General features: G+C 46.6%; 1 pseudogene; it reads left to right on the top strand.

The window, feature by feature from the left end:
- Positions 1–20,869, top strand: part of LOC119954804 — a 68,550-nt pseudogene that overhangs the window by 19,232 nt on the left and 28,449 nt on the right.

Raw genomic sequence — 20,869 nt, 5'->3', positions numbered from 1 at the left:
GGATCCACCTGTATAATTACCTCTGCTCAACACTAAAACTCTAGTCTTCACTCGCTCAATCTGAATTTGAAATTCTAACATGTTGTGATCACTCCTTCCAAGAGGATGCCTAACGACAAGACTACATATCAATCCTTCTTCATTCCATAATACGAAATCTAAAGTAGTCTGCTCCCTGTTTGGCTCCTTATCATATTGATCTACGAAACATTCTCTCATACAATGTATGAAATCCCCCTTGAGGCTACCCTTGCCAATTTGATTAACCCAGGCGATATACAAATTCACCATGTTTAGCGTTTTGCCCTTCTCACATTAATGTTTCCTGATTCATACTATTCCCCACTATGGAATTATTGCTTTGGGGGCTCTTTCTCTGGCTTTCTCTCTCCATCTTTGTCAGTCTCTCCCACTCTCTCTCTGCCAATGTCTGTGTCTGCCTGTTTCTCTCTCTATCTGTCTCTCACTGTCTCTCTCTCTGTGTCTCTCGTTCTCTCTCTCTTTCTGTCTCTCTATTTCTGCTGTCTGTCTCTTTCTCTATATATCTCTCAAGCTCTATCTGTCGCTCTCTCCATCTCTCTCTGACTCTCTCTCCATTTCGCACTCTCTCTCTCTCTGTCTGCCCCTCTCTCCACAGAGACAACGTGGATACAGGAAAGTGTGGATGTGATTAATTAGAACGGTGATGGGAATCTGGGTAAGCGAGCTTCCGTCGACGAAAGATTCCCCTTCCTCGAATTCTTTCCGGTAAAGATCAGGCCAAGTGGTGATAATTTTCATCACCTCATACCTGTACCCCAGGGATATTGGTGCCCTTGAGGGATCTGTACCTCAGGGAGAGTCAGTACCCGTGGGGGACCCATACCCCAGGGACATTCAGTGCTCAAGAGGGGACCCATGCCCAGAGAGTCGGTGCCTGTGGGGAACTCGTCCCCCGTGGAGAGTCAGTACCCGTGAGTGGACCCGTGCACCAGAGAGAGTCGGTGCCCGTGGGGAACCCGTACTCCGAGGACAGAAAGTGCCTGTGGTCTGATAATATGCATAAACAGTCATGTAAATATTAACAGATACAACAGGAAAGAGCATCCACGTGACCCTGTTACCCCGCGAAGTCTGGAGATAGTCGTTGTAGAGGACAGTCGTATTTGTAATAACTTAATTTATGGTAGCAATATAATAGTTAGTAGATTTTGATAGTTCGCATGTTGTTATTTGACCAACACTAGTGTTTAACAATGAACATTCAACGAGTCAGGAACTGGTCGTTCTTAAGAGCACTGATTCCGTCAGGCCCAGCACCAGAACTGAACACGTGGGGTACCTGGGGATCCGTACCCCCCGGGGGGGGGGAGTGGTGGGGAGACGGTGCCTGTAGGGGGTCGTGTACCCCGGGAGAGCGATGGTGACTGCGGGGAGTCCCGTACCCAGGGGGAGGGGTGGGTAGAGACGGTGAAAGCGGGGTGTACCGTACCGGGAGAGACGGCGTCTGTGGGGGTCCCGTACCCCAGGGGGAGGGGGGGTAGAGACGGTGAATGCGTGATGTCCCGTAGCGGGAGAGACGGTGTCTGTAGGGGGTCCTGTACCCCAGGGGGAGACGGTGTTTGTGAGGGGTCGTGTCCCCCCAAGGGGGCGGGAGACGGTGTCTGTATGGGCACCAATACTTGGAAAATAATTTGGAGAAAAACAAAAATGTTGGCATTACGATTTATTGATGTTTGGTGAGTTAATTGTCCAGCTCAATGTTGAACCTCACCGACACGCTGCAGTACTGAGGAACATGGATGCTGTGAAGGAGGAGGTTTAGAGCGGCTGAGTGAGGGCAGGGGGTATAAGGGAAGGTGGGGAGTGGGCAACGCTGGGCTCGAACAATAATCCTGTCTTGGCTGCCTTTCCCTGGTAACATTAGTTGTCTGTGCGAAATCAGAGGGAGGTGTCCTCCATCTTGCGATGGTAATCGTCATCGCATGCCTCGTTCTGGGCCACTGTGAACTGTTTTTTTCCAAATCTTCAACCACATCTGGAGCAAGGGGGTGGAAATTCAGGAGTTTTACCACGGTGATCAGTTTCCTAAGTTGGGGTGAGAGAAAGACATGGAGAGAGAAACAGAGAGAGAGTGAGGACAGGCAGAGAGAGGATGTGGAGAGATGACAGACAGAGAGAGGACAGACAGAGAGAGTACAAATAGAGAGGACAGACAGAGAGCGAGAACAGACAGAGAGAGGACAGAGATAGAGTAGAGATAGAGAGAGAGTGAGGACAGACGGAGAGAGTACACGCAGAGAGGACATGTGGAGACGGCAGAGAGAGAGGACAGAGTAAGAGAGGGGCATGCTCAGAGTAAGAGACACAAACACAGAGACACATAGAGAGCGGACAGAGAGACAGAGAGAGAGGGAGTCAGATTGATTGGAAGAGAGAAAAAGAATGGCAGAGAGAGACACACACAGCCACACAGATTCAGAGGGAGAGAAACACAGAGGCATAAAGAGAGAAACATACAGACACCCAGAGAAACAGAGAGAAAGAGAGGACGTGAAGGGAGAGACAGATTGGTCGTGAGAAAGAGAGTGAAAGGGCCACAGGGAGAGAAAATGTTTGAGGGTGAGTGACTGACAGACAGGGTAAACAGAGAGATGCACAGATGAATAGAGAGAGAGAGAAATGCAGAGAGAGACATAGAGCGGGACAGAGAGAATGGCATATAGAAAGGCAGAACGAGAGAGCAGGAGGAAAGACAGAGAGAGAGTTCGCCAGAGGGGGACAGAGAGCGGGGAGTGAGAGAGAGAAGGGGAGAGATAGAGAGATAAAGAGGGAGAAAGGGACAGGAAGATAGACAGACAGGGAGACAGAGAGGGAGAGACACAGAGCAAGATTTGGAGACCGAGAGAGGGAGAGAGAAAGAATCCGAGCGAGAGAGAGAGAGACAGGAAATAGAGACAGACAGGCAGACGGAAGGAGAGAGAGAGAGCTTGGTTCGGACCCATGTGCATGACGTCAGACAGATTCTAGTCAAGATTTCATTAGGGAACGAAATGTAATTGCCCATCGGATTTCCCTTCATCACCTGAAATCCTGTGTTCTCAACAATGGTTTCAATCTTCTCGTCTGACAAACCCTTACCCAGTAACGTCACCAACTTCGCTATCTCACGTTTGAGACAATGCAGGAGAAGGAAGACTTTATCAGTGGCAGCCCTAACGGAGAGTGGATTAACCCGCGCACTCTTCTCTCCCCCATTTACAGACACACACATGCACCGGGCAACATTTTCCCTATCGCTAAGGATCCTGCAGTTATTTCACGCTTGCTTCCACTGTTGTGGGTCATGGCTGAAAAACTCCAAAGTGTATTATGGAGTTCACCTGACCTTTAACGCTCTGTTCAATTGAGCAAAGGTATGCACGAGAGCCTTCACTTCAGGTGTGATTCAACAGTCTTCCCAGACACTTTAATCAGACTCAGCTTTATTCTGAGAACTTAGTTAATATTTATATAAACACACACAGCAAGAACTTTTATCAATGACCAAGAAAAAGACAACACAACAGCTCCGGTAATCTATGTTTAACAATTAATTGCATAACAATTAATGAATTCCCCCTTAACTGTTCCAATACAAAAACAACATCTTATAAACCAAAAACCCCCTTTCAAGGGCGTGGGCCAGCACTGTACATTCTCAGTTGAATAAAACGGGCTTTCCCTGAGATTCTGACCCCATCTCGCCAGCAGGTTTCAGCCCTTTCATAAAGCAAACCATTTTTTTGAGTTGCTAAAGCAGATAGCTACAATCAATGTTTGTTTTAATTCCTGGACTAACTATTACAAATGGAAATAGAGAGATAGGTTAAGACGCTTCTTCTCTCTGTCTGTGTCCACAGCAGTCAAACGAAAGTTAAAGTGAAACCAAAAAAATCTCAGAGCCAAGGCCCAGCTCCACACACGCAATGACATCACTGAGGCCATGTGATAAGACGAAAACCTTTCACAAAGGGACACTTAAATGACACTGCCCCACTCCCCCACCCCCACCCCGCCCAGTTTTCACTCCATTCGCACCAAAAACTGGGAACAGTGAGAGAAAATAGTTAAACCAAGAAGATAACTGGACATAAAAAATATGCTGAATCTTCGAGGGCAGATATAACCACACCTCCCCTCTCCGGTACACTGACTATCCCCGGGGTGCAGGTCTCCCCCAAGCGCATCAATTCTCCCCAGGGCACGGGTTCCGCCCACACACTCACACGGGCAACCAATTCTCCACGAGGCACACGTCGCACCCACACGGGCACCGACTGTCCACGGTGCACGGGTCCCGTCCACACGGTCACCGACGCTCCTCGGGGCACGGGTCCCGCCCACACGGGCAACATCTCACCCCGTCGCACGGGTCCCTCACTCACCATTTCCCGCCATGAAATTGACAAGGAATTCTTCCCAGGATCCTACTCCACCATTGTGTTGCTCATTCGGTAATAGGAAACTGCGTTATTCTTGTCGTTCTGGAAAATGTAGACCAGCTGCGACGGAAGAACAGGGTTTGAAGACGGAAAAAATCGATACACATATCAGCAAGGAGTGTCTGAATGGCTTCATGAAGGGGAAATCATGCCTGACCAATGTATTACAATTCTACGGTGGTAACAATGAGGATAGATAAAGTGTAACCAGTAGATGTAATATATTTAAATCTGCAAGAAATGTCATTAAGATCCTTTGAGTGTATTTCATGTTTATTTTCCTCATTCCCCCTATGTTTTCTTGTGCCATTCTTGTTTTGAACCATGGACGATTAATGGATGTGTCTCTTTAAGACAAGTATCTTTAATGCAAGCAGAATATTCCAGAAGATCACTTTGCTCGGCTGTGCTGGTTTGAACAGGAGACCACAGACTCGTCGCCACCACTGAGAGTGATGGGTTGGCACTCGGTTTGATTGACCGGTCGGTGGCTAATTAATTGGTACAAATGCCGTACCCTGCCTGGTAACTGGTGGCGATTGGATTATATCCCAGTGGAATGATCTTCAGAGCCCCGAGCAGTTTCAGTTTAGATTCTGACAGCATGGGGACAAGATCCAGCCAACTCTCCGGCTCCCTCCAGAAAGACTGATCAGATCTCTCTCCTGAAAGCCTGCTGGGAGGGCCTCATTCCTGAAACGAGAGGCCTAAATACAAACCACGAACTGAAATCAAAGTCTGAAGAGAAGTCAGATGCCTCTCCAGAAATTCTGTGAGTATTGCATTCCTGAACTACAGAGAACCTGAAGGAATGAATGATTCTACAGAGACCAGTAACGGCTGCAAACAGGGACTTTAACCTACAGCTTACGTGCGCTTAAACCATCATTCCAAACAAAGATTCGTTTTCCTTTCCCTTATTTTTATTACCCCTTTCCACCCCTCTGTGTTTGTATGTCTGTCGTGTGCGGGTGTGTATAGAGGGTGGGGGATTGTTAATGTGGGGTGTTAGGAATTCACTAATAGGTAACCAGTTGTATTTGCTGTGGATTTCACTCGAGTTCTTGCTATAAATAAACATTAACCTTGTTTACATTTACAAACCTGGTGACTGTAATTATTGGGGAGTCAGGGGCCAAATGCTTTGGATAATTGGTTTAATTCATTTGTGCCGTGGCTCTCGGGCTGTGGGCTGGAATTGACCGTGCACTAGCCCAAGGAGTCGGAACAGTACCATACAGAAGATTACTTAATAAGATCAGAGCCCATGGTTATGAGGATAATATACTAGCATGGATAATACATAGAACAACATAGAACATACAGTGCAGAAGCAGGCCATTCGGCTCAGTACAACTGCGCCGACCCACTTAAGATAGAGGGTTAGATCACTGATAGAAGGCAGAAGGTTGGGATAAGTGATAGTAACTAGTGGAGTGCCACAGTGGTCTGTGCTGAGGCCGCAAGTAGTTACAATATATATTAATGACTTGGGCGAGGGAAGTGAATGCACTTTTGCCAGGTTTGCGAATGACGCAAAGATAGGTGGGAAGGCAATTGGTGAGGGTGACATAGAGTCTACAGAGGGACATAGACGGGGTTAGGTGAGTGGGCAAAACCATGGCAGATAGAATATAATGTGGGAAAATGTGAGGTGATGCACTTTGGCAGGAAGAATAAAGGAGCTGATAGTATTTAAATGGAGAGATATTGCACAAAGCGACAGCAAGGATGGATTTAGGGAGCCTCGTGCAGAAGTCACAAAAAGGTCGCTTACTGGTTCAGACGGTCTTCGGGAAGGTGAATGGAATGTTGGCCTTTATTTCAAAGGGAATTGATAATGGAAAACAGGGAACTGCTAAAACTATACAAGGCATTAATGAGACAACAGCCGGAATATTGGAAACAGTCTCGTTTCCTTGTCTCAGGAGGGAGTTTCTCATGAGGGGAGGTTTGAGTAGGCCGGGGCCTGTATTCATTGGAGGGAGTCCAGAGAAGGTTCACTCGGTTGGCCCGAGTAGGAGGGAGATCTCATGAGGGGAGGTTTTAGTATGATGAATATCACGTTCGCTGCAGAATTCAGTTTCAAATAAGGCAACAGAAATTAATACAACCAGTATTTTAATTCAAAGTGGAATAAAGGCACTTCAGCTAAAGGTCATCCAGAAGTCACCATTTGCTGGGAGAAAATCCTAGCTGACTTCAAGGGTCATTAATACATTCCAAACAAATACAGGATAAGGAAAACCTTGCTTTGACACACCGTAAATTCTTTAGATCACTCCCCTGCACCTATAATTATTCAAACCATGAGGATAGGAAATTATTCAGATAAATAATAGACAAATCCTTACTTAACTATAACTCTTGCCATTGAGAGTAACACCCTCAAAGAATTGTATGTTTGACAATCTATATATCTAAGAGGCATGGCAAAACTGAAAACAAACAGATCTCTAAACGAGTCCTCTTTGCCAATATATTTTAAGACACCTGACATTCACGCAGACAGTAAGATCAGTAAAACATATATTGATGATAATACTCAAATAGTCATTTGGCTATAGGCAATCAATCGAAAATAAGTAATAAGTCATCAGAGACAGTCCTTGACCGAGTAGAAGATTTATGAATAAAAAGAGGGGCATTTTGGCAGGGAGGTACCTACTCACTCCCCTGCGGGAGTGTGGGTCAAAGCTCCGTTCTTCAAGCTTGCCTCATCAAATAAAGACCATTATGGTTTTGTAAATAGGTTTCTGTTAAGCTTCTCAGAATGTATATAAATTGATAAGAGATACTTAGGATTTTCCATGTTTTTGATATAGATCATAGATCACAGAACATTACAGCGCAGGGCGGGGCCCTTCGGCCCTCGATGTTGCGCACATTCTCTTAAGAGAAGTTAATGTGTTAGCAGATAAGAAAGGACTGTTAACGGGCTTCATATTATTAACAGATAACAAAGAACTGTTAACAGGTTTTATATTATTAACAGATAACTAAAGACTGTTAATGAATTTATGTTTTTAATTCTGCAATTCCGTATGTATCTATTGGGTGCATTTTCAATAAAAATACTTTGATTAAAATTTTACTGTGTAATCCAAGTCTCTGGCTGCCCAATAATTACAGTCACCAGGTTTGTTAGTTTGAACAAAATTAATGTTTATTTATAACAAGAACTGGAATGAAATTATAATTACTCTCAAAGTTTAAAATTCTAGACACTCATTTCGGAAGTCTTAATTGACTAGGACCCATGACAACAGTGGTAACGATTTAGTTATGAGTGACGTATCTGAACTTTTCCCATAAAAAGTAACTGAAATCTTGTTTAACGGTCTGAGACCCGGAAAAGCATTCTCCCTTCGTGAGATGTGTTCTGAGTCTTAGCAGAGAAACGGATTTCTTCTTTTGGTGGGTTAACCTGGAACATCGGTTATTAATAAAGTATTATCAGTTCCGGAATGACCTAAATCTATCACAGTGACGCCCCAAACGTGAGGCAAGATTAATACCCTCATAAAATATTAAATATTGTTTTTTCAAATCAAAGCAGAGAAAAAACGGTGTGATACATCAAATAGAAAGCGTTCAAACCTGTAAACATGGCAAATATTCCAAATGCAGGGAGAATATATAAAATTGCCCGAGTAATAAATGAAGTAATAAATGGAACTGCCCTATTCCCAGTTGCAGACAATGAATTGTTTAGCCTGAAATTTTAAACAAGACGCATCCATAGAGTTGAATGCCGCATGGTAGTTAAAACAGAAATCCCTCAAAGGGTTAACAGCAGCAACAGTTTTAGACTGCAGACTCAGTGCTTATCAGACGGCTTTGAGTCAAAAAAGAGTGGCTAAGGTAAATATTGGTCCTTTAGAGGATGAGAAAGGAGTTTTAATAATGGGAAATGAGGGAAATGTCTGAGGAACTGAACAGGTGTTTTGGGTCGGTCTTCACAGTGGAAGACACAAATAACATGCCAGCGACTGATAGAAATGAGCTATGACAGTGAGGACCTTGAGAGGATTGTTATCACTAAGGAGGGAGTGTATGGGCAAGCTAATGGGGCTAAAGGTAGACAAGTCTCCTGGCCCTGATGGAATGCATCCCAGAGTGCTAAAAGAGATGGCTAGGGAAATTGCAGATGCACTAGTGATAATTTACCGAAATTTACTAGACTCTGGGGTGGTCCCGGTGGATTGGAAATTAGCAAACGTGACGCCACTGTTTAAAAAAGGAGGTAGGCAGAAAGCAGGGAATTATAGGCCAGTGAGTTTAACTTCGGTAATAGGGAAGATGCTGGAATCTATCATCAAGGAAGAAATTGCGAGGCATCTGGATAGAAATTGTCCCATTGGGCAGACGCAGCATGGGTTCGTTAAAGGCAGGTCATGCCTCACTAATTTAGTGGAATTTTTTGAGGACATTACCAGTGCAGTAGATAACGGGGAGCCGATGGATGTGGTATATCTGGATTTCCAGAAAGCCTTTGACAAGGTGCCACACAAAAGGTTGCTGCATAAGATAAAGATGCATGGCATTAAGGGAAAAGTAGTAGCATGGATAGAGGATTGGTAATTAATAGAAAGCAAGAGTTGGGATAAATGGGTGTTTCTCTGGTTGGCAATCAGTAGCTAGTGGTGTCCCTCAGGGATCCGTGTTGGGGCCCACAATTGTTCACAATTTACATTGATGATTTGGAGTTGGGGACCAAGGGCAATGTGTCCAAGTTTGCAGACGACACTAAGATGAGTGGTAAAGCGAAAAAGTGCAGAGGATACTGGAAGTCTGCAGAGGGATTTGGATAGGTTAAGGGAATGGGCTCGGGTCTGGCAGATGGAATACAATGTTGACAAATGTGAGGTTATCCATTTTGGTAGGAATAACAGCAAACGGGATTATTATTTAAACGATAAAATATTAAAGCATGCCGCTGTTCAGAGAGACTTGGGTGTGCTAGTGCATGAGTCACAGAAGGTTGGTTTACAAGTGCAACAGGTGATTAAGAAGGCAAATGGAATTTTGTCCTTCATTGCTAGAGGAATGGAGTTAAGACTAGGGAGGTTATGTTGCAATTGTATAAGGTGTTAGTGCGACCACACCTGGAGTATTGTGTTCAGTTTTGGTCTCCTTACTTGAGAAAGGACGTACTGGCGCTGGAGGGTGTGCAGAGGAGATTCACTAGGTTAATCCCAGAGCTGAAGGGGTTGGATTATGAGGAGAGGTTGAGTAGACTGGGACTGTACTCGTTGGAATTTAGAAGGATGAGGGGGGATCTTATAGAAACATTTAAAATTATGAAGGGAATAGATAGGATAGATGCGGGCAGGTTGGTTCCACTGGCAGGTGACAGCAGAACGAGGGGGCATAGCCTCAAAATAAGGGGAAGTAGATTTAGGACTGAGTTTAGGAGGAACTTCTTCACCCAAAGGGTTGTGAATCTATGGAATTCCTTGCCCAGTGAAGCAGTTGAGGCTCCTTCATTACATGTTTTAAGGTAAAGATAGATAGTTTTTTGAAGAATAAAGGGATTAAGGGTTATGGTGTTCGGGCCGGAAAGTGGAGCTGAGTCCACAAAAGATCAGCCATGATCTAATTGAATGGCGGAGCAGGCTCGAGGGGCCAGATGGCCTACTCTGCTCCTAGTTCTTATGTTCTTATAACAGCACCAACAGCCTGTGCTGTAATCCGAAACCTTTCTTTCGAGTCAGAGAAATTCCAGCGAAGTTAAGTTTTGAGTGACAAACGAAACCAGTGGATTGCTGAGTTCTCCACCCTTTGATAAAAGTTAATTATTTTAGCAAGTAATTGATTGGAATTGCCAGAAGCTTAAGTTTGAGTTACTTGAAATAATGTTCATTTGTGAATTGATAGGAACTTAGTAACACCATTTTAAAAGTGGATAACTAGGGATGACAGTTGACTTTGCGACGGTATAAATCATCGCAGCGAACCTCCTAAAAACAGTCAACAATTCCGTGAATGTTCGAAAAATAGTTAAGATAAATAGTTAAGTTGTAAAAGTTATACAAGCTCTTGTTAAGCAAATCTTAAGTTCAGTTCTGAGCTTAGCATGCAGTTTGCCAGTAATTCAATTTGAATTTTCAAGCATTTTAAGTTTAAAAAAAACTTAAAAGTCTTTCACACTTTGCTAAGTAACAAAAATTGACATTGGTTATAAATAGGCAAAAAATATAAAAGACAGCTAAAGATAGTGGACTCATAGCAGCAAACGATTTAAAAGATAATCTCCTAAAAGTCATAACTGTAAATCACAGAGACCTCAGTCACATCAATGACAATCACTCTCAGGAGAATCCCTTCGATAACAAACACCAAGAAATCAGCAGACCCCAGACTAAAAGGGTAAAAATTAAACACCCCACTTCCGGAGATGGCTATGAAGGAGTAAGTCGCCCATTTGGTGGCTCCCGCTCTGGTCGGACTTTTGGATATTTCCCCTCGGCTCTTTGCTGGTTTTAAACGGTGAATTCGAAGGTTGAGCTAATTGGGCACCGTGTCCACGTGTTAGTGTATGGAGAACATAACCAGAAGTGCACGAAAAGGCAGAACTACGTAGATAGGCAAGAGTGGTACTTAAGCTACAGCAGGAGACAGCATGACCGAGGACCGGACCCATGAGGTGGCGCGATCAACGGAGCAGTTGATGCAGGTCATCCAGGACGGCTTTGCCAAGAAGAAACGAGACTGTTTAGACCCGATTAAAGAATCGATTGATCGACTACAGCACAGATTGGACGCCCAAGACCGGGCGATCCACAAGGTTGAGAAGGCGCTGGCTGAGCAGAAGGACCAGCAAACAGCGGTGGAGCTGGAGGTGGGGATGCTTCGGGCCCAGCAAAAAAGGCTTCAGGAGAAGGTGGAGGACCTAGAGAATCGGTCCCGCGGGCAGAACTTAAGAATTGTCGAGCTCCCGGAGGGGGCTGATGGAGCCGATGCTGGGGCATATGTAGCGGGTATGTTCGAAAAGCTGCTGGGGGAGGGGGCATTCTCCCGACCCTTGGAGGTGGACAGGACGTACAGAGCGCTTGGTTGTGAGATTCCACAGGTTCCTGGATAAGGAATGTATTTATCGGTCGGCGAAGCGAACGTATCCTGCGGGTGTACCAGGGCCTGAGTGTGGAAGGGCTGGGAAGAGGGCAGGCTTCAGCCAAGTTAAGTCAATCTTATTCAAGAAGCAGGTGAAGTTTGGACTGCTGGATCCGGCTCGTCTTGGGTCACATGTGAGGACCAACATCATTATTTTGAGCTGCCCGAGGATGCGCTGGACTTTGCTAAAATAATTGGACGTTTGGGGAGGGGGGGGGGGGGGGGGAGGGGGGGGGGTGGTGAGAACTCTCCAACTTTGAGGCAACTTGTTGGACTATATTGGGACCTTTTTACTGTTTTAAACTGATTTGTCTCCTCTTATTGTTTCGTTTCTGCTTTTGAGTTCTGTTTAAGAGGGGGGACCGGGAAAGTCTATTTTCTTTTTCGGGTTCTCTTTTCGGTGGATTTGGCAATGTCTTTTTCGTTGCTGTGCATTTTAGTGGGTGGAGACGTGCTTGTTTGAGTTTCGGTAGGTGGAGTATTTTTGCTTCTGGGTGTTTGTGTGCGGATTGTTAGATGAGGAAACGTGTTTGTACGAGCGGGGGGGGGGGAAGGGAACAATGAGTGGGAGACATTTAGGCACCGGGGCGGGGATCACCAAACTAGCTGGGTGAGATGGCTCACGGAAGCGCAGTGCGGGATGTGCATTTGTTTATTTTAGTAGATGGGTTAGGTTTTAGAGTAGTGTTGCTGGGGGGAGAGAGGGGGTTGTGGTTCTGCTGACGAGGGAGGGACTTCAGTGGAGGGACAGTGAGGAGGTAGGTGGCGGGGGCTGCCGTGGGATGGGCCGGAGGAAGTGAGGCACAGGGGCTGGAGGCTCGCCCAAGAAAGAAGATGGCTGATCGACGGAGGGGCACTTTGCCCCCAACCAGGCTGATCACCTGGAATGTTCGAGGGTTAAATTGGCCGGTTAAGAGGGCCCGCATGTTTGCACACCTGAGGCAACTGAAGGCGGACGTGGTAATGTTGCAGGAGATGCACCTTAGAATAGTGGACCATGTTAGATTGAGGAAAGGCTGGGTCAGTCAGGTTTTCCACAGGGTTGGACACAAAGATCTTGATTTATAAGCGGGTGATATTTGAGGTGGGTAGAAAAGTTTCGGATGTGGGGGGTCGATATATGATGGTTCGTGGTAAACTGGAGGGGATGAAGGTAATCCTGGTTAATGTGTATGAGCCAAATTGGGATGACGTGGAATTTATAAAGAGGATGTTGGGACAGATACCGGACCTGGACTCGCACAAGCTTGTCATGGGAGGGGCTTTAATACAGTTATTGATACCAGCAATGGTAAAGGAACTGAAAGAGTTCATGGAGCAGATTGGGGGGGGGGGGTGGATCCATGGAAATGTAGGCAGCCGAGGGTACAGGCGTCTCTTCTATTCCCAAGTGCATAAGGTATACTCTCGGATCGATTTCACTTATTTTGGGCAGGGCCTTGCTGGCAGGGCTGGTGGACACGATATACTCGGCGATCACAATCTCCTACCATGCCTCACACTGGGTTGACTGCAGGTTAGTAAGATAGCAATCAGCGCCCGCAATGGAGGTTAGATGTAGGGCTATAGTCGGACGAAGCGGCGTGCGAGAGTTTGAGGAAATGCATATAAAATTATCTGCAGGTATATGAATGGGGAGGGGGGGGGGGTCGGTTTCAGCAGCGGTGGTCTGGGAATCGCTGAGGCAGTTGTGAGAGGACGGTCTGACCTCGATCGGCTCACAGGGACAGGACGGTTAGGGCAGGAACAGACCGACTGGTGAAAGAGATTCTACAAGTCGACAGGATGTACGTGGAGGCTCCCGTGATGGGGTGTTTAAGGGAACGGCAAGAAGCTACAGGCGGAGGTAGGCTTGTTAACCACAGGGAGGGAAATGACAGCTCAGAAAGGTGAGGGGGCGATCTACGAGCATGGTGAGAAGGCCAGCAGGATGCTTGCTCAGCAGCTCAGAAAGAGGGCGGTGGATCGAGAAATAGGGAAAATTATTGACGCGGGATGGGAACTTGGAAATCCGGCAGGGGTGGAGTAAGGCGTTTGGGGATTCTCCAGCAGGCTGTAAGGTCGGAATCCCCTGCGGCAGCCGGAGGGGATGAGGCAGTTCCTGGAGGGGCTGGACGTTCTGAAGGTGGATGAGGAGCTGGTAGAAGGGCTGGGGGCCTCGATCGGGTTGGCGGAGATAGTGATGGGCTTTAAGCCATGCAGTCGGGTAAGACACCTGGACCGACGGGTTCCCAGCTGAGTTCTACAAAACATCTCCGGGATGTTGGGGGCGGTGCTGATGAAGAGTGTTAATGAGGCAAGGAAAAGAGGTGCTCTGCCCCAAACGCCTTTCCACAGGCCACGATTTCGATTATCCTGAACGGGACAAGAGCCCGAAGCTATGTGGACCTTAAAGGCCTATTTCCCTGTTGAACGTTATGCTAAAACTGTTTGCCAAAGTGTGTCCTCCAGTATTGGGGATTGTGTACAGAACGTCATTTTGGAGGACCAGACGGGGTTCTTTAGGTCAGGCAGCTGGTGGCCAATGTAAGAAGGCTGTTAAACGGATCATGATGATCCCGGAAAGTAGGGTGGTGGAGGTAGTGGTCGCGAGGATGCAGAAAAGCTTTTGACCGGGTGAGTGGGATTATTTCTGGAGTTTCTGGGGCGGTTTGGGTTTGGAGGGGCTTTATTAACTGGTCCGGTTGCTGTGGCAAGTGTACAGATGAACATGAGACTTCGGACTATTTTTAGACTGCACCGGGGGGACGAGACAGGGATGCCCCCCTCTCCCCACTGCTGTTTGTGCTGGATACAGAGCCGCTGGAATTGCTCTGAGAGCCTCAAGCGGCGGAACGGGCCTGGTCCGGAGGTGGGGGTGGGGGGGGGGGGGGTGGGGTGGAGCTCAGGGTCTTGCTGTATGCGGACACGACCCTGCTTCTGTATGTTTCAGATTCCAATTAAGGGATGTGGAAGTCACTCGTGGGATTTATTGGGGAATTCGGCCGGTTTTGCGGCGGTACAAGATCAATATGGGGAAGAGCGAGATGTTTGCGGTCCGCAGGCGAGGGGTCAGAGGCGGCTGGGGGAACAGACGTTTAGATTGGTAGGAACAGTTTCAGGTACCTAGGTATTCAAGTGACGCGGGATGGGACGGCTGCATCAATTGAACTTGGCCCGGTTGATAGATCAGATGAAAGATGATTCCAGAGATGGGATGCGCTCCCGTTTGTCTCTAGCTAGAAGAGTCCAAACGGTGAAAATGACGGTCCACCCGAGATTCTGTTTGTATATCAGTGTCTCCCCATCTTTATTCCCACGGTCCTTTTTAAGGGGTCAATAAAGTTATTGCGGGCTTAGTATGGGGGGTGGGGGCAAGTCCCCGCGAGTGAGGAGGGTAATGGTGGAGCGGAGTCGGGGAGAGGGAGGGCTGGCGCTGCCAAACTTAGCAATTATTACTGGATGGCTAATATAGCCATGATTCGGAAGTGGTCTGGTTGGGGGGGGGGGGGGGGGGTTGCATGGATACGTATGGAGGCGGCTTCTTGCAAGGGCACAAGTTTGGGGGCGCTGGTAACTGCGCCTCTGCTGTTCCCGCCGGCGCGGTACTCCACCAACCTCGTGGTGGTGGCGGCCTGAGAGTCTGGGGGAAATGGAGGATATGTGGGAGCAGAGGGAGCATCGGGCTGGTTCCCAATCTGCGGACAATCACCAGTTTTGCCCAGTGGAAGGATGGACGAGGGGTTCTGAATATGGCGGATGAGCGGGGATTGAGAGGATGAGGGGAATTGTTATAGAGGGGAGCTTTTCCGAGTGTGAGGTTGCTGCAGGAGAAGATTGCATTGGTGGGTGAGCAAGCAATTTCGATATCTCAGGTGCGGGACTTTCTTGCGTAGACAGGTGTCAACCTTTCCACTTCTGTCGCTAAGGGGAATCCAGGACAGGGTTAGTTTCCGATTATGGATAGGTGAGGGGAGCGTTTCTGACATTACAAGGAACTTATGGGACCAGAGGAGACGCAGACCGAGGAGCTGAAGCGAAAGTGGGAAGCAGGCGCTGGGAGGGGGGGGGGTGGGGGGGTGGGGGGGGGGAGATAGAGGAGGGCCTTTGGGCGGATGCGTTGAGTAGAATCAACGTGACCGCAACTTGTGCCAGACTCAGCGTGATTCAATTCATGGTCGTTCACCGGGCTCACATGACAGTGATCCAGATGAGCAGATTCTTTGGGGTGGAAGACAGGTGTGCAAAACCCGTACCAGCCTCCCCGGACAGTAGCCGGAATGTGGGCGACTAGGGGCTTTTCACAGTAACTTCGTTGAAGCCTACACGTGACAATAAGTGATTTTCATTTTCATTTCATTTTCATTTCATTTCATTTTTCAAAATGTGCGGGAGTCCCAGCAAACAATTTCCACATGTTGTGGACATGTCCAAAGCTGAGTTAATTTTGGCAGGGGTTTGCTGATGTCATGTCCAAGGTATTAAAAACAAGGGTGGCATTGACTCCAGGAGTGGCGATTTTATGTGTGTCGCAGGATCCGCGTGTCCAGGAAGAGTAAGAGGCAGATGTTCTGGACTTTGCTTCCCTGGTCGCCCGGAGGCAGGTATTACTAGGATGGAGAGACTCGAAGCCCTCGAGGTCAGTGGCCTGGCTGTCGGACATGGCTGCCTGTCTCTGTTTTGAGAAAATAAAGTTCGCCTTGAGAGGGTCACTGTTAGGATTTCACGGTTGTGGCAACCATCATCGACTTCTTCACGGAGAATTAATCGTCAGCAGACGGGGGGGGGGGGGTGGGGTGGGGGGGGGGTGGTGAGGTTAGTTTAGCGTAAATTTGGATAGCGTAGTTGTGGATAGTGCTGAAGGATGTTATATGTTACAGAGGGACATAGATACGCTGCAGAGCTGGGCTGAGAGGTGGCAGATGGTGTTTAATGCGGAAAGGTGTGAGGTGGTTCACTTTGGAAGGAGTAACAGGAATGCAGAGTGCTGGGCTAATGGCAAGGTTCTTGGTAGTGTAGATGAACAGAGAGATCTCGGCATCCAGGTACATACATCCCTGAAAGTTGCCACCCAGGTTAATAGGGTTGTTAAGAAGGCATATGGTGTGCTAGCCTTTATCAGTAGTGGTATTGAGTTTCGGAACCACGAGGTCATGCTGCAGTTGTACAAAACTCTGGTGCAGCCGCACCTGGAGTACTGCGTGCAGTTCTGGTCATCACATTATAGGAATGATGTGGAAGTTTTGGAAAGGGTTCAGAGGAGATTTACTAGGATGTTGCCTGGTAGTGAGGGAAGGTCTTACGAGGAAAGGCTCAGGGACTTGAGGTTGTTTTCGTTAGAGAGGAGAAGGCTGAGAGGTGACTTAATAGAGACATACAAGATAGTCAGAGGGTTAGATGGGGTGGACAGTGAGAGTCTTTTTTCTCGGATGGTGATGACCAACACGAGGGGACATAGCTTTAAATTGAGGGGTGGTAGATATAGGACAGATGTCAGATGCAGTTTCTTTACTCAGAGAGTAGTAGGGGTGTGGAACGCCCTGCCTGCAACAGTAGTAGACTCGCCAAACTTAAGGGCATTTAAGTGGTCACTGGATAGACATATAGATGAAAATGGAATAGTGTAGGTCAGATAGGCGTCAGATGGTTTCACGGGGTCGGCGCAACATCGAGGGCCGAAGAGCCCGTACTGCGCTGTAATGTTCCATGTCCTATGTCCGATTAGGGGGTTAATTAATGGTGGGACCTGTTTGCGGAAGGAGGTGGTATTTGCACAAGTTTTATATTTCGTGTACATTGTTTATACTGCTGCTGTTACAATGCAAAAACCTACCTCAATAAAATGTTGAATAATAAAATATGTATATTTCTCTCTCGATCTTTGCATCCCACACGGATCGCACATTGTTCCAGTGCAAATGAGTCCATTCGGCCCTTCATGTCTGTCCTAGCTCTCCCAATGAGTAGTTCAGCGAGATACACCTCCCCTGCCTTCTCGCCGTAACACTGCACATCTTCCTGTTCGGATAATGATCCCCATCCCTTTTTGAAGACTGAGCCCACCACAGTGTGCCAGGCGTGCATTCCAGACCTAAACAACTATTTATGTCCGGGTGTGCGTGCGTGCCTGGGTGTGGCTGTGTCCCTGTGGAGGGTAAGTGCATGTGTGAGTGTCTCCATGTGAGTGTTGTGCATATGTGTGTGTGTGGTCATGATCTGTTGAATGATGGAGCGGGCCTCAATGGGCCAAATGGCCGACATCTGCTCCAATGTTCGTTTAAAATTTAAAGACATACACGCGTGTATATATATACACACACACACACAGAGTTTTGCTCTAAATATTAACATTTAAGACAATTCAATAGACTGCTACACATCCTAGTTTGCCAATGATACAAAACATGAGACACAATGTCAGCACCGTAACTGGAAACAATAAATTGCTCAGAGATATGAATGTTTTGTGAATAGACAAAACTGGCGGATGTGTTTCAGTGTCGGAAAATGTAAGTTGAAGAGCTTTAGACTTAGAACATAGAACAGTCCAGCACAGAACAGGCCCTTCGGCCCTCGATGTTGTGCCGAGCAATGATCACCCTACTCAAACCCACGTATCCACCCTATACCCGTAACCGAACAACTTTTTAGGACACTACGGGCAATTTTAGCATGGCCAATCCACCTAACCCGCACATCTTTGGACTGTGGGAGGAAACCGGAGCACCCAGTGGAAACCCACGCACACACGGGGAGGACGTGCAGACTCCGCACAGACAGTGACCCAGCCGGGAATCGAACCTGGGACCCTGGAGCTGTGAAGCATTTATGCTAACCACCATGCTACCGTGCTGCCCCTAAAAAGTACAGAACCGTGTTCTTTATAAATGATGAGAAGACAGAAGCAGTGGAAGTTTAAAATGTGCAGATATTTGACAGCTGGATTCACACAATACAGGCAGCAATGTGTCAGATTTTGGGAGTGCAGCAAATGTTGTCAAAGGCATTCGGTCAGGTAACAACGTTACAAATTTACTCAGAAACTGTCAACCCACAGGCACAACATTCCTGTACAATAGGATTGATTCCCGATTAGGGTCAGGCTCCCTGATAGGTTGGGGCGTTTCCCAGTCACAGACCGCAGTTTTCCTGGTGCAATATTTAGTTCTCTGATTGGTTGAGGTGCTGTTAGTCAGTGGCTGGAGCTCCTGGTTGTCTGAGGGGCTCAGTCAGTTTTGTTTATTCATCAATTTGATTATCGATGTAACCGGATATTTCACCATCATCTTGATCTGCTCCCTGAACCTGGACTGAGTCACAACATAAATAAATGTGTTTGTGCAGCAATTTAAACCCTGCAGCATAAATCCGACTTGTTGTAAAATATATTGAGGTTCGGTGAGGAAATTTAATCCACTTAAATACAAATAGAAAAATTTTATAACATACACTGTCCAGAGGAGAATGAAAGCTCCGGAGATGCTGCTGAGTAAAATCATTGACTTTCTTCTGCTCTCTATCTCTGGGTCTCTGCGATTCTCTCCCTGACTCTGAGCCCTCAGTGCCTTCCGGACGCGACTAGTGAGTAAAATATGTCTGACTGTCAGAGCGTTGATCAACAGGACTGAGAAGAATGGGATCAACGGGGTTAAAATCTTATTCAACCAGTTGTATACATCCACCCGGATCATTGAAAAAGTTATCTTGACATACAGAACCACTCAACATTGTCTATTATTTCTCTGGATTTATATGTAAAGTACCAGGGGATGTTTTTCACAAAGAGCAGGAGGCCGCTTGTTGACAGAACCACAGCCGCAGTTTTCCCGGTGCAATATTTAGTTTTCAGTTTCTGGCAGCGAATGGCCACAAATCGATCAAAGGAGAAAGTGAGGGTGAACCAGACAGAACAGTCTCTGGATGTAGACAGCAGGACATTGTGAACACGACACACAGAGGTGCGGGACAGGATACTCCATTGGAAATAATAACCACGGATGACGTACAGTATGGGGTCAGTGATAATAAATAGCAGATCCGCCATTGCCATGGCCACCATGTAGCGAGTGGTGCAAGTAGAGAGGCCACACTTTCCCCGACATAGAATCAGAATTCCCAGTAAATTAACTGTCAGAGAGAGAGGAAGAGCCGCTAATGACTGATTAAACATTCACTGTGCCTGAACCAACAGTAAGTACAGGAGTTCAGCATCAATACACTGGGCAGTAGGCATGTGGTGCTGGGGGTGTTGGTAGAGGAGTGGGTACAGAGATTAAAATTGCAGAGAGGAAAGTAACAACTGCGCCTTCACTGTTTAAGAAAGGGAAGGGCGTAAACTTTACAATTCTACTCTGACAGATACTTCCAGTAGTACTGGTTCACTGCTGTCAGATATTCCACTCTGGTTTCTCATCCACACTCAGTACAATTCTACACTGACAGATACTTCCAGTAATATTTGTTCACTGCTGTCAGATATTCCACTCTGGTTACTGATCCACACTCAATGCAATTCTACATTCACAGATACTTCCTGTAATACTTGTTCACTGCTGTCAGATATTCTACTCTGGTCAGTGACTCACACCTCGGTGTGCTTTCGTTCTCACTCTCATTAATCCTTCTTCAGAGAGATTGCCTGCACTGAGATCAAATTTAACATTGGACAACATTTCATTCAATATAATAACTCATTGATCAAAGTTCACGTGAGTTCCAAACAGGGACTTATTGTCACGATGAAAGAGATTTAAACCAAAGATATATTTCGAGACATTTTACTGAAGTGAATGGTATTGTTGATAAGGTGTCTGTATAACAGTGAGCTCGAGATCAGCATTAAACATTTTCAGTCACAGTTTAAAATCAGAGAACTACTCACACACAGTGCAATGGTGATAGTCACTTACCAGGAACTCCAATAACAGCAAGGATTGGGTAGAATATTTTCTCAGCAATATCAATTGGATAAAGCATGTTCAGTGTCTAGTGATGAGTCTCTCTGTCTTAAAATCTGAAGTTATATATTCCCAAACTCTTTACTTTATACCCCGTGGAACCACCTCAGGGATGTTGAGGTTGCAAAATCCTTTAATCTATTTTTAAAGATATGAACAAAGAGATTACGACATTGAGTTCAGTGATGGAAAATATTTTGATGAAGTGGCCTCTTTCCAAACACTGGACTGTGTTGATCACATTGAACAACTAACAATAACAAAGAGGACGCCGTCCACTCAAACACCATCAGTCCCACCTCTAGATCTCACATTGTGTCAGTGACATCCCACACTCGACTGTGACCATTCAAT

The sequence above is a fragment of the Scyliorhinus canicula genome, chromosome 20 (genome assembly GCF_902713615.1).
Source record: "Scyliorhinus canicula chromosome 20, sScyCan1.1, whole genome shotgun sequence".
In the NCBI taxonomy this organism is placed as follows: domain Eukaryota; kingdom Metazoa; phylum Chordata; class Chondrichthyes; order Carcharhiniformes; family Scyliorhinidae; genus Scyliorhinus; species Scyliorhinus canicula.
Note: the sequence above shows the minus strand (reverse complement) of the source record. Positions and strands in the feature narration are given on the sequence as shown.